We start from the raw sequence: 13,254 nt of genomic DNA, 5'->3' as shown, positions 1-13,254 counted from the left end.
GTGGGTTGGTGGGCCGCGGGCAGGAGAACAAGACAGTGCAGGATGGGCGGGCGTGAGGGAGCGCGGTGTGACATCAGCACATTACACCGCAGCCGGGAACACAGCACAGAGCGGCCAGGAGCGCAGGGCGGACAGGAGGGAGTGTGGTGTGACATCAGCACGTCACATCATGAGCCGGCCGTTGCTGGACGGGGCTGTAACTCGGCAGCGCGACCGTCCATTACCACCAGGAATATAATTTTTACCCCATTTGGGGTAATTTACCCCTGCTCCCTGACCACTGCTGTAGATGTACCAGCATTAATAGATTTAATTAAACAGGTCCTTCAGTTATCTGAAGACGAACCTGCGGCTGTTGCTAGGATAACTGATTTATTTAAACAACAGAAAAAAAATGGTCAGAACAACATTCTGACCATTTGATGGAAATTAGACAGGAACCTTGTAATACCCCTGGTAAAAAAAAAGAAGTTTCCTCTGTCTAAAGGAGACTTATCTCGCTATCCTATCCCTTTGGAGGATAGTGCAAGGTGGGAGACCCTCTTTCAGTGGATTCTCATATCACACGTTTGGTAAAAATATCTACCTTGCCTATCACAACCATTTCATCATTGAAGGAACCTACAGATAGACTTGAGGCAATTTTCAATGCGTCTATCTTTTCACTGATGGGTACTGTAAACAGGCCTACAATAGCAGCCTCATGGGTAGCAAAAGTTATTGAATCTTGGTTGCAGGCAATAGAGGACGAATTGCCTCTAGTTATATCAGAACAGTGCAGAAAATATTTGGATTGTATCAAGAAAGCGACTTCTTTCATTGGGGAAGCACTATCTGATGCTGGTGTGTTGGCAGCAAAAGTGTCGGCAACATCTACGGGAGATGTTCTGTTTGGAGAAGAACAAAACAAAATAATGGCATGCCAAAACAGCTTTTCTCTTACGTCCTAGAGGATGCTGGGGGTCCATATTAGTACCATGGGGTATAGACGGGTCCACCAGGAGCCATTGGCACTTTAAGAGTTTAATAGTGTGGGCTGGCTCCTCCCTCTATGCCCCTCCTACCAGACTCAGTTTAGAAAATGTGCCGGAGGAGCCGGTCACAGCTAGGGGAGCTCTACAGGGCTTCGCTGGTAAAAGTTTTTTTTAGAGTTTGTTATTTTACAGGGAGGCTGCTGGTAACAGCCTCCCTGCATCGAGGGACTGAGGGGGGAGCAGTGTCCGCCCTGCGGGGTTTTGAGCCACTGCCTCCGCTGACTGGACATTGAGCTCCAGGGGGTATAGATCGCGCCCCGCCACAGGGGAACGCTCACCCCGGCAGCCAGTCACCACCCCCTCAATGAGCTGAAGTATGGCGAGTTAGTCACTGTCCCCCCTTACAAGCGGGGGGTCAGTGTGAAGAATGCGGATTAAGGGTAGGAGCGTGGTATTAACCGCGCTCCTGGATGGCTTAGCCGTACTGTGGTGCAGCGCTTTGAGGGGCGCCCTAAGCCAGCATCTGACCCTACACTGATCAAGCCTGTCGGGGTCTGCGGATCCAAGCCAGCATGAAATCCTCAGGCCCGTATAATCTTCTAAAAGTGAGAAGACCGCGCCATTGAAGGGGCGGAGCTTCTCCTCAGAGCGGACCCAGCAGCGTTCAGCACCATTTTCCTGCCTGTAATCACTACTAGTGGATGTCCAGGTCCCTCCAGTGCAACTCCAGCTATTTGTACGGTACCATTGGGTTGTAGAAGGGGGGGGATGCTGTTATAGGCTGTGTCACCTATTAAGGGACACAGTCAGCGCAGGTTGGGGTCTCCCTATACCTTTAATAGCGCTGCATGTGGGTTGGCTCCAATCTCTGTGTGTCTCTGCCATTCTTGGGGGGAAACTGTCTACCCAATACCCTGTGTGTTTGTAGGGTGTTTGGTGTGTGTGTGTGTGTGTGAAAATATGTCTATGGACAATGTTTCATATGCTGCAGAGGATTTGTCTTCTCAGGAAGACTCCATATCATGTAATCAGGATTGCACTGTTGTAGCGCAGATCCCTGCTAGAGAGCCAGAATGATTGGTCTCTCTGAGGGGGACTATTTCTCAGAATTCTGACAGGGTTGCTAGGACTGAGCATGCCACTCAGATCCTACAATCCTCTATGGTTGTGTGGTCTGATACTGCGTCCTCGGGGTCCCCTGCGGTACATTCTCAAAAACGTGCGCTTGCACTGCTGATGCAGGATGACACGGACACCGACCTTGACACTGCAGACCGGGATGTGTCGAGGGGGACAGCATCACTTGCTAAGGGGGTGCAGTTGATGATTGAAGCTGTGAGGGATATTTTACATATTTCTGACACAGCTCCTGAGCAGGTGGAGGAGGGCTTTTTTACAGATAATAAGAACCCCCCCCCCCCCCCCCCCCCCTCACCTTCCCGCCATCCAAAGAATTAAACGCTATCTTTGAAAAGGCCTGGGAAACTCCGGAAAATAAATGTCAGATCCCTAAGAGGGTCTTGGTTGCTTTTCCCTTCCCAGAGGAAGATAGGAAGAGATGGGAGTCCCCGCTGATAGTCGACGCCTCTATCTCCAGGCTGTCTAAACAGGTGGTGTTGCCAGTCCCGGGATCTACCGCATTGAAGGACCCGGGGGATCGCAAGGTGGATGCTACGCTTAAATCCATTTACACGGCTTCCGGGGCTATGTTACAGCCTACGATAGCCTGTGCTTGGATTGCAAAAGCTATTGCCAGGTGGTCAATCGCTCTGCAGGAGGAATCGACTGCGATGGATAAAGGTGACGTTGATTTATTTTTACACCATATTCAGGATTCTGCAGGATTCCTGTTAGATTCCATGAAGGACCTGGGTTCCATGGCTGCGGTGATCTTCATGTCCATCTCGGCTCGCAGGGGTCTCTGGATGCGCCAATGGTCTGCGGACGCGGAATCCAGGAAGAGTGTGGAGGGCCTACCCTATACAGGTGGCACTGGATGCGTGGATTGCCACGCCACGGTTACCGTGGGTAAGTCTACTTTTCTCCCCTCAGCTGCACCGGCTACAAAGAAGTCCTTTCGGCCCGCGAGGTCTAGAAAGAACAAGCCTTCGAACACCTTCAGAGGTGGTCGTGCCAAAGGAAAGAAACCTGCTCCCACAGGTTCCCAAGCCCAGAAGCCCGCTTCTGATACCGCTAAGTCCTCCGCATGACGGTGGACCGCTAGGCCTGGAGGAAGGTCAGGTGGGGGCAAGACTCCGGCAGTTCAGCCATGTCTGGGTGTCATCGGGCCTGGACCCCTGGGTCCTGGAAATAGTGTCCAGGGGGTACAGACTAGAGTTTCAAGATCCCCCACCTCACCGTTTCTTCAAGTCAGCCTTGCCAGCTCTGCTGGCAGACGAAACAATTCTTCTGGAGGCCACCAGCAAATTGATGGTGTCAGAGGTCATTGTCCCAGTTCCACCTCAGCAGTGGAACAAGGGGTTATTATTCGAACCTTTTTGTGGTACCAAAACCGGATGGTTCGGTACAACCTATTCTAAACTTAAAGTCTTTGAACCCTTATCTCAGGGAGTTCAAATTCAAGATGGAATCTCTGAGAGCTGTCATCTCAGGTCTAGCGGAGGGGGAATTCCTGGTGTCGCTGGACATCAAGGATGCTTACCTCCATATTCCCATTTGGTCGCCACATCAGGCATATCTCAGGTTTGCACTGTTGGACACTGTTGGACGATCACTATCAATTCCAGGCGCTGCCGTTTGGCCTCTCCACCGCACCAAGGATCTTCATCAAGGTGATGGCGGAGATGATGGTTCTCCTCCGCAAGCAGGGGGTGAACATAATTCCGTATCTGGACGATCTCCTGATCAAGGCGTCGTCCAGGGAGAGGTTGTTGCGATCCATCGTGCTCACGACACAGCTGCTCAGGAAGCACAGTTGGATCCTGAACCTTCCAAAGTCTCATCTGGAGCCAACAAGGAGGCTGTCTTTCCTGGGAATGATCCTCGACACGGAAGTGCAGAGGGTTTTTCTCCCAGTGGAGAAAGCATTGGTGATTCAAACAATGGTCCGGGAGTCTTAAAGCTTACCCGGGTATCGGTTCATCAATGCATCCGCCTTCTGGGGAAGATGGTTGCCGCCTACAAGGCTCTGCAGTACGGCAGGTTTCATGCTCGACCTTTTCAGCTGGACCTATTGGACCAGTAGGCGGGCTCTCACCTACACATGCACAAGAGGATACGCATGTCTCCAAAAACCAGGATTTCACTCCTCTGGTGGCTACAACTTCCGCACTTTCTGGAAGGCCGAAGGTTCGGAATTCAGGACTGGATCCTTTTAACCACAGATGCAAGTCTAAGAGGTTGGGGAGCAGTCGCTCTGGGGGAAACCTTTCAGGGAAGGTGGTCGAATCAAGAATTCCTTCTCCCAATAAACATCCTGGTGCTAAGGGCCGTGTACAACACCCTTCTGCAAGCAGAACACCTTCTACAGGATCGAGCTACTCAGGTGCAGTCGGACAACGTGACCACGGTGGCCTACATAAACCGACAAGACGGAACGGAGAGCAGGGCTGCCATGTCAGAGGTATCAAGAATCCTCCTCTGGGCAGACAGGCACGTGATGGCAATGTCTGCAATCTCCATTCCGGGAGTAGACAACTGGGAAGCAGACTTCCTCAGCCGCCACGATCTCCATCCGGGAGAGTGGGGCCTCCACCCGGAGGTGTTCAAGGAGGTAACCGGTTGGTGAGGGGTTCCTAACATAGACATGATTGCCTCCCGCCTCAACAAGAAGCTGGGGAGGTACTGTTCAAGGTCGAGAGACCCTCAGGCAGTGGCGGTGGACGCACTGGTAATACCGTGGGTGTTCACGTCCGTGTATGTGTTCCTTCCACTTCCTCTGATTCTAAAAGTTCTTCAACTGGTAAGAAGAACAAAGGTTCTGGCAATCCTCATTGCTCCAGACTGGCCAAGGAGGGCTTGGTACGTGGATCTACTGGATCTTCTGCTGGAGGATTCAAGGCCGTTACCCCTTCGGGAGGATCTGCTACTGCAGGGGCCATTCGCTTATCAAGACTTACCATGGCTACGTTTGACGGCATGGCGGTTGAACGCCAGATCTTAGCTCGGAAGGGTATCCCGAGTGAGGTCATTCCTACCCTGATACAGGCTAGGTAGGGGGTAACGTCTAAACATTACCATCGCATTTGGAAAAAATGTGTTTCTTGGTGTGAATCCAAGAAGTTTCCTGCGGTGGAGTTTCAACTTGGACGTTTTCTCCTTTTCCTGCAAGCAGGGGTGGATATGGGACTGAGATTGGGCTCCATGAAGGTCCAGATCTCTGCTTTGTCCATCTTCTTCCAAAAACAATTGGCTGTCCTCCCTGAGGTTCAGACCTTTTTGAAAGGGGTTCTGCATATCCAGCCTCCCTTTAAGGTGCCAACGGCGCCCTGGGATCTTGATGTGGTATTGCAGTTCCTTCAGTCTGCTTGGTTCGAGCTTCTACAGGAGGCTGATCTTAAGTTTCTCACATGGAAGGCGGTCACGACGCGTGTCGGAATTGGGGGTTTTATCTTGTAAAAGCCCCTATCTGATCTTCCATGAAGACAGGGCGGAACTTAGGACTCGTCCACAGTTCCTGCCTAAGGTTGTATCGGCTTTCCATATCAACCAACCTATTGTGGTGCTAGTGGCTACTGACTCCTCAATTGCTTCAAAGGCCTTGGATGTAGTGAGGACTTTGAAGATTTATGTGAAGAGGGCAGCTCGTCATAGGAAAAGTGACTCTCTGTTTGTCCCCTATGATCCCAAGAAAATTGGGTTTCCTGCTTCTAAGCAGTCTATTTCACGCTGGATCAGGTTCACTATCCAGCATGCTTATTCCACGGCAGGATTGCCGTGTCCAAAATCTGTAAAGGCCCACTCTACTCGTAAAGTGGGCTCTTCCTGGGCGGCTGCCCGGGGTGTCTCGGCTGTACAACTTGGTCTGGGTCGAACACGTTTGCCAAGTTTTACAAGTTCGATACTTTGGCCTCTAATGACCTCAAGTTTGGTCAAGCAGTCTTGCAGGAGCCTCCGCGCTCTCCCTCCCGTACTGGGAGCTTTGGTACATCCCCATGGTACAAATATGGGCCCCAGCATCCTCTAGGACGTAAGAGAAAATAGGATTTTAATTACCTACCAGTAAATCCTTTTCTCGTAGTCCGTAGAGGATGCTGGGTGCCCGCCCAGCGCTGCGTTTTCCTGCATTGGTTTTATAGTTCAGTACTGCCTGGTTCCTAGGTAAGTTCTGTGTTATTTACTGTTTCAACTGTTGCTGAGTTGTTCCGGCATGTTAGTCGGATTTGCCTGTTGTGTGAGCTGGTATGAATCTCGCCACTATCTCTGTAATTCCTTCTCTCAAAGTATGTTGTCTCCTCTGGCACAGTATCTAGACTGAGTCTGGTGGGAGGGGCATAGAGGGAGGAGCCAGCCCACACTATTAAACTCTTAAAGTGCCAATGGCTCCTGGTGGACCCGTCTATACCTCATGGTACTAATATGGACCCCAGCATCCTCTACGGACTACGAGAAAAGGATTTACCGGTAGGTAATTAAAATCCTATTTTCTCCCTTCACCTTCTACACCACGGCCTAAGAGCTCAAATTTTCCTACCTTTCGCACACAAGTAAAAGCGAAAGGACAAGCATTTCTTAGGCAATAAAATGCCTCAAAGTCTACTAAGCTCAAGGCTAAGCAGCCATGCGCAGCAAGACAACCCCCAGAAAAACCTGATAAACCCACAGCCTGATGGGACGGGTTTCCCACTGATCTCCCACAGGGTGGAAGGCAGACTTCTTCACTTTGCACAAGTCTGGATCAAGACCACTTCAGATGCTTTGGTAGTCTCTCAAGGGTATGCCATCTCTTTCAAAAGACGTCCCCCTAAGCAGTATTTTCGCATGAGCCTACCATCAGACAGCGGGAAGTCTTGGATACTACAAAAGGTGTCAGGAGTAATAGTGCTGGTTCCTCAGGCTCAAAAAGGAAGGGGCTATTATTTGTCCCCTGTTCCTTGTACCAAAGTCAAATGGGACATACAGACCTATTCTTAATCTCAAATGTTAACCGATTTGTGAAAGTTTCCAAGTTTCACAAGGAAACCCTATGCTCTATAGTTCTAGCAATGGAGCCGGGGGATTTCATGGTGTTATTGCACATACAAGATGCATATCTGCATATACCTATTGCGCTGTCACATCAACAATACCTGAGGTTTGCTATCCTAAACAAATACTATCCTTTCCAGACACTGCCGTTTGGCCTGGCTACAGCCCCCATAATATTTACAAAAGTCATGGCAGCACACCTGCATCGTCATAGAATCAGGATATTTCCTTATCTGGATGACATACTGGTCCTGGCCAGTTCACAGGAGGTATTGCAGAGCAAATTACAAATGATGGCCTTCCTACAAAGTCAGCTTATCAACTAGAAAAAGCCCTCACTCATACCATCACAAAGGATGGTACATCTGGGAGCCCTGCTAGACTCTCAAAAGCAACGACTGTTTATAAAAATTAACAAAATATCTAAACTAATGGAACAAATACAGAGGTTCCTTCACCATCCTCAGGTGTCAATTCACTCTTCCATGCAAGTCCTTGGCCTCATGGTATCTACATTAGACATGGTAGAATTTGCCCAATTTCACTCTCACCCTTTACAAAGGTTTATTATAGCCAAATGGAATGGCCAGCCTCATCAGAACAAATGGCAGAAAATAACTGACTCTGCAGTTCGCCTATCATTAACTTGGTGGCTCCACAGCAATCACCTAGATAGTGGTCACCCCTTCTGGATCCTGAATTGGGTTCTTCTCACTACAGATACCAGCCTTCACGATTAGGGAGCTGTAACCGAGTAACACTCGTTTCAAGGGAGATGAAGAGAGTCTCAGTTACCTATCAATGTACTGGAACTGTGGTCAGTATACAAAGCATTGACACTGGCACGCAGCATTCTCCAAGGCAGGCCTGTGCACATTCAATCTGACAATGCCACAACAGTGGCATATATCAATTACTAAGGCGGCATTCGCAGCAAGAGGTAGAAAAAATATTAAAGTTTGCCGAATGTTATCTTCCGGTAATATCAACAGTGTCCATACCAGGCCTCCTCAACTGGGAAGCAGATGTTGTCAGGATATGCAAATGGGCGAATAGGTTCTCCACCCAGAAGTGTTCCAACTACTAATAGACAGGTGGGGCCAGCCAGGATCTGATGGCATCATGTCACAACCACAAGGTCTCAGGATACGGATCCAGGTCATGGGATCTGCAAGCAGCATTCGTGGATGCTCTAGCAGTACAATGGACCTTTCATCTACCATACGTATTTCCCCCAATATCCCTTCTGCCAAGGGTAATAACAAGGGTAATAACAAGGAGGAGGAAACCTCATTCTGATAGCCCCAGCGTGGCCCAGACGGCACTGGTTCTCTGATCTACAGAGCCTTTCAGTAGGACAACCACTACAACTTCCTCATCCACAGGACCTTCTATTTCAAGGGTCATGTCTACATCCAGACCTGAACCGTCTGTCTTTGATGGCGTGGCTCTTGAATCATCCGTTTTTAGATCAAACACTCTGCCGCGCTGAGTGAAACCGCTGACAGGAGACACAGTTGGTCAGCATTACTGGTACCTTAGACAGGGATAGGTAGGGACCGTATAAGTACCTGTGTCTCTATTTGAAAATGGCACCAAGGGAACCCCCTCCTCGTATGGACAATAATTAATCCATTAAAGAGCTTTTCTCTGATGTCCTAGTGGATGCTGGGAACTCCGTAAGGACCATGGGGAATAGCGGCTCCGCAGGAGACTGGGCACAACTAAAAGAAAGCTTTTAGACTACCTGGTGTGCACTGGCTCCTCCCACTATGACCCTCCTCCAAGCCTCAGTTAGATTTCTGTGCCCGGCCGAGCTGGATGCACACTAGGGGCTCTCCTGAGCTCCTAGAAAGAAAGTTTATTTTAGGTTTTTTATTTTACAGTGAGACCTGCTGGCAACAGGCTCACTGCATCGAGGGACTAAGGGGAGAAGAAGCGAACCTACCTGCTTGCAGCTAGCTTGGGCTTCTTAGGCTACTGGACACCATTAGCTCCAGAGGGATCGACCGCATGGAACTGGCCTTGGTGTTCGTTCCCGGAGCCGCGCCGCCGTCCCCCTTACAGAGCCAGAAGCAAGAAGAGGTCCGGAAAATCGGCGTCAGAAGACATCAGTCTTCACCAAGGTAGCGCACAGCACTGCAGCTGTGCGCCATTGCTCCTCATGCACACTTCACACTCCGGTCACTGAGGGTGCAGGGCGCTGGGGGGGGGGGGGAGGCGCCCTGAGCAGCAATAAAAACACCTTGGCTGGCAAATATATCACAATATATAGCCCCAGAGGCTATATATGTGATAAATACCCCTGCCAGAATCCATAAAAAAGCGGGAGAAAAGTCAGCGAAAAAGGGGCGGAGCTATCTCTCTCAGCACACTGGCGCCATTTTCTCTTCACAGTACAGCTGGAAGACAGCTCCCCAGGCTCTCCCCTGTAGTTTGCAGGCTCAAAGGGTTAAAAAGAGAGGGGGGGCACTAAATTTAGGCGCAATATTGTATATACAAGCAGCTATTGGGAAAAATTCACTCAATATAGTGTTAATCCCTAATTATATAGCGCTCTGGTGTGTGCTGGCATACTCTCTCTCTGTCTCCCCAAAGGGCTGTGTGGGGTCCTGTCCTCAGTCAGAGCATTCCCTGTGTGTGTGCGGTGTGTCGGTACGGCTGTGTCGACACGTTTGATGAGGAGGCTTATGTGATGGCAGAGCAGATGCCGATAAATGTGATGTCGCCCCCTGTGGGGCCGACACCAGAGTGGATGGATAGGTGGAAGGTATAAACCGACAGTGTCAACTCCTTACATAAAAGGCTGGATGACGTAACAGCTATGGGACAGCCGGCTTCTCAGCCCGCGCCTGCCCAGGCGTCTCAAAGGCCATCAGGGTCTCAAAAATGCCCGCTCCCTCAGATGGCAGACACAGATGTCGACACGGAGTCTGACTCCAGTGTCGACGAGGTTGAGACATATACACAATCCACTAGGAACATCCGTTACATGATCCCGGCAATAAAAAATGTGTTACACATTTCTGACATTAACCCAAGTACCACTAAAAAAGGGTTTTATGTTTGGGGAGAAAAAGCAGGCAGTGTTTTGTTCCCCCATCAAATGAGTGAATGAAGTGTGAAAAAGCGTGGGTTCCCCCGATAAGAAACTGGTAATTTCTAAAAAGTTACTGATGGCGTACCCTTTCCCGCCAGAGGATAAGTTACGCAGGGAGATATTCCCTAGGGTGGATAAGGCGCTCACACGTTTGTCAAAAAAGGTGGCACTGCCGTCTTAGGATACGGCCACTTTGAAGGTACCTGCTGATAAAAAGCAGGAGGCTATCCTGAAGTCTGTATTTACACACTCAGGTACTAGACTGAGACCTGCAGATAGTGCTGCTGCAGCGTGGTCTGTAACCCTGTCAAACAGGGATACTATTTTGCGAACATAAGACGTCGCCTTATATATGAGGGATGCACAGAGGGATATTTTGCCGGCTGGCATCCAGAATTAATGCAATGTCCATTCTGTCAGGAGGGTATTAGAGACCCGACACTGGACAGGTGATGCTGACTTTAAAAGGCACATAGAGCCTTATAAGGGTGAGGAATTGTTTGGGGATGGTCTCTGGGACCTCGTATCCACAGCAACAGCTGGGAAGAAATGTGTTTTACCTCATATTTCCTCACAGCCTAAGAAAGCACTGTATTATCAGGTACAGTCCTTTCGGCTTCAGAAAAGCAAGCGGGTCAAAGGCGCTTCCTTTCTGCACAGAGACGAGGGAAGAGGGGAAAAGCTGCACCAGTCAGCCAGTTCCCAGAATCAAAATTCTTCCCCCGCTTCCTCTGAGTCCACCGCATGACGCGGGGGCTCCACAGGCGTAGCCAGGTACGGTGGGGGGCCGCCTTAAAAATTTCAGCGATCAGTGGGATTGCTCACAGGTGGATCCCTGGATCCTTCAAGTATTATCTCAGGGGTACAAGCTGGAATTCGAGGCGTCTCCCCCCCGCCGTTTCCTTAAATCTGCCTTGCCGACAACTCCCTCAGGCAGGGAGGCTGTGCTAGAGGCACTTCACAAGCTGTATTCCCAGCAGGTGATAGTCAAGGTGCCCCTACTTCAACAAGGACGGGGTTACTATTCCACACTGTTTGTGGTACCGAAACCGGACGGTTCGGTGAGACCCATTTTAAATTTGAAATCCTTGAACACATACATAAAAAAAAATAAAAAAAATTTCAAGTTCAAGATGGAATCGGTCAGGGCGGTTATTGCAAGCCTGGAGGAGGGGGATTACATGGTATCCCTGGACATCAAGGATGCTTACCTACATGTCCCCATTTACCATCCTCACCAGGAGTACCTCAGATTTGGGGTACAGGATTGCCATTACCAATTCCAAACACTGCCGTTTGGACTGTCCACGGCACCGAGGGTCTTTACCAAGGTAATGGCAGAAATGATGATACTCCTTCGAAAAAAGGGAGTTTTAATTATCCCGTACTTGGACGATCTCCTTATAAAGGCAAGGTCCAAGGAGCAGTTGTTGGTCGGAGTAGCACTATCTCGGGAAGTGCTACAACAGCACGGATGGATTCTATACATTCCAAAGTCACAGCTGGTTCCTACCACACGCCTACTGTTCCTGGGGATGGTTCTGGACACAGAACAGAAAAAAGTGTTTCTCCCGCAGGAGAAAGCCAAGGAGCTGTCATCTCTAGTCAGAGACCTCCTGAAACCAAAACAGGTATCGGTGCATCACTGCACACGAGTCCTGGGAAAAATGGTAGCTTCTTACGAAGCAAAATTCCATTCGGCAGGTTCCATGCAAGAACCTTTCAGTGGGACCTCTTGGACAAGTGGTCGGGATCGCATCTTCAGATGCATCGGCTGATAACCCTGTCTCCAAGGACCAAGGTATCTCTACTGTGGTGGCTGCAGAGTGCTCATCTTCAAGAGGGCCGCAGATTCGGCATACAGGACTGGGTCCTGGTAACCACGGATGCCAGCCTTCGAGGCTGGGGGGCAGTCACACAGGGAAGAAATTTCCAAGGACTTTGGTCAAGTCAGGAGTCGTCCCTACACATAAATATTCTGGAACTGAGGGCCATTTACAATGCCCTAAGTCTGGCAAGGCCTCTGCTTCAAAACCAGCCGGTACTGATCCAATCAGACAACATCACGGCAGTCGCCCTTGTAAACCGACAGGGCGGCACAAGAAGCAGGATGGCGATGGCAGAAGCCACAAGGATTCTCAGATGGGCGGAGAATCACGTCTTAGCACTGTCAGCAGTGTTCATTCCGGGAGTGGACAACTGGAAAGCAGACTTCCTCAGCAGACACGACCTACACCCGGGAGAGTGGGGACTTCATCCAGAAGTCTTCCAACTGTTGGTAAACCGTTGGGAAAGGCCACAGGTGGACATGATGGCGTCCCGCCTAAACAAAAAACTAGATATTGCGCCAGGTCAAGGGACCCTCAGGCAATAGCTGTGGACGCTCTAGTGACACCGTGGGTGTACCAGTCGGTTTATGTATTCCCTCCTCTGCCTCTCATACCAAAGGTACTGAGAATAATAAGAAAATGAGGAGTAAGAACGATACTCGTGGTTCCGGATGGGCCAAGAAGAGCTTGGTACCCAGAACTTCAAGAAATGATATCAGAGGACCCATGGCCTCTACCGCTCAGACAGGATCTGCTACAGCAGGGGCCCTGTCTGTTCCAAGACTTACCGCGGCTGCGTTTGACGGCATGGCGGTTGAATTCCGGATCCTAACGGAAAAAGGCATTCCGGAGGAAGTCATTCCTACACTGATAAAAGCCAGGAAAGAAGTAACCGCAAACCATTATCACCGTATTTGGTGAATATATGTTGCGTGGTGTGAGGCCAGGAAGGCCCCAACAGAGGAATTTCAGCTGGGTCGTTTTCTGCACTTCCTACAGTCAGGAGTGACTATGGGCCTAAACTTGGGTTCCATTAAGTTCCAGATTTCGGCTCTGTCGATTTTCTTCCAGAAAGAACTGGCTTCACTGCCTGGAGTTCAGACATTTGTAAAGGGAGTGCTACATATTCAGCCCCCTTTTGTGCCTCCTGTGGCACCTTGGGATCTCAACGTGGTGTTGAGTTTCCTAAAATCACATTGGTTTG

This window comes from Pseudophryne corroboree, chromosome 9 (assembly GCF_028390025.1).
Source record: "Pseudophryne corroboree isolate aPseCor3 chromosome 9, aPseCor3.hap2, whole genome shotgun sequence".
NCBI classification, from domain to species: domain Eukaryota; kingdom Metazoa; phylum Chordata; class Amphibia; order Anura; family Myobatrachidae; genus Pseudophryne; species Pseudophryne corroboree.
This window is presented reverse-complemented; position numbering follows the sequence as displayed.